This window comes from Apium graveolens, chromosome 11 (assembly GCF_009905375.1).
Source record: "Apium graveolens cultivar Ventura chromosome 11, ASM990537v1, whole genome shotgun sequence".
NCBI classification, from domain to species: domain Eukaryota; kingdom Viridiplantae; phylum Streptophyta; class Magnoliopsida; order Apiales; family Apiaceae; genus Apium; species Apium graveolens.
The window spans coordinates 149144806-149146098 of NC_133657.1; the positions used below are offsets into that span (position 1 = coordinate 149144806).

At 34.1% G+C, this 1293-nt stretch overlaps 1 long non-coding RNA gene across 1 annotated transcript; it reads right to left on the reverse strand.

Moving 5' to 3' along the window:
* Positions 1-160: 160 nt before the first annotated feature.
* Positions 161-1006, reverse strand: LOC141696778 (uncharacterized). The gene is made up of 3 exons (XR_012564490.1): positions 850-1006; positions 677-778; positions 161-446 (listed from the first exon to the last, which is right to left on the reverse strand). It is a non-coding gene; the product is annotated as an uncharacterized LOC141696778 (long non-coding RNA).
* Positions 1007-1293: the final 287 nt, after the last annotated feature.

The following is a 1293-nucleotide window of genomic DNA, read 5'->3' on the forward strand; positions in this document are numbered from 1 at the left end:
GGCCACTGTGGGCCCCACATGTAGGTCACCAAATCATTATTAAAAAAATTCCTTACTATAACAGCTTTTTAATAATTTGTATTATATTATACTAATTTTTTGTAATATTGAAGTACCTAATCTAACATATTTCTAAAAAAAAAGGTTTGTTTGTAAATTGAACATGCCATAAACCTGTTTCTCATACAAGTCAATAAAATAAAGAATTCAAACCACCAAACTTCAAATAGGTACAAACCCCCGCCAATTACTACTTCAGTTTTCACACAATCACCATCAACTTCACATAATCCAAAAAACAGGTACATAGTCTATAATCTAGGACGATATCAACTAAAATTTGACAATCAGTTTGACAATAATTTAGCAAGGCACGAGCTATTCTGATCTGTTCCTGCTCATTATTATTTTCTGATTCAGAGGATAAAGTAGCATTTGTTTAGCCACTGCAGGAAACAAATGAGTGAATGTAAATCCTAAGTAAAAGAGTGCACTGGAATCAATTAAAAACTAGATATATGAGACTGAAAGAAAAATCCAGGATACAACTAAAGCAATCAACTGCCATTTGCACAATAAACATGTGGTACTGACAAACCAAAAATTTAAAATAATATGCATATTCGGAATTATGTAGAAAGTGAGTGACATGTATCAAAGTTTGCATGATCATAACCTGAAGGTTTGACACTTCCACCAAACGAAGTATCTTCAAGTGATAGTGTAAGGTTATAAGTTTCCTTGTACGAATCAGTTGGCATCTTGATGTAAAATAGACCTACAATCAATGTTGTGAGATGATTACAAGTCTTAAAGGGAGTGAAGGGAAGAGAGAAAACAATTTCCTACCATCAAAGCATTGCGGAATTTGTATCTTTAGAGTTACTGGCATCAGGACAAAGTTGTGGATCCAACTGAGAAAGTAATATCTTCTGCTGATCTCTGAGATGGTGGATCTCCGAATGCTCGATACCTTTGGTTATAGCTCATATGTTATAAACGTCTATGAATTATTATAATTGTTATATCAAAACATACATGCACTCATATACTCACTGAGCAGTCCAATTCTCAGTCTACAACATAGGCTTGTTGGGACCATTAGTCCCTTTAAATGTATCTGCGCAGTGCCTTCCATTGCATGTTTCTATCTGAAAGTTGAAAGTTCCAAGAATTAACACTAATTTATACAATTAAATATGCGCAGAGGAAAATGTTTCTATCTGGTTGCTTGCACATAATCCACGGGACTTTGTTATACAGACCGATTGCCAATTCAGCTGCCTATTAAAT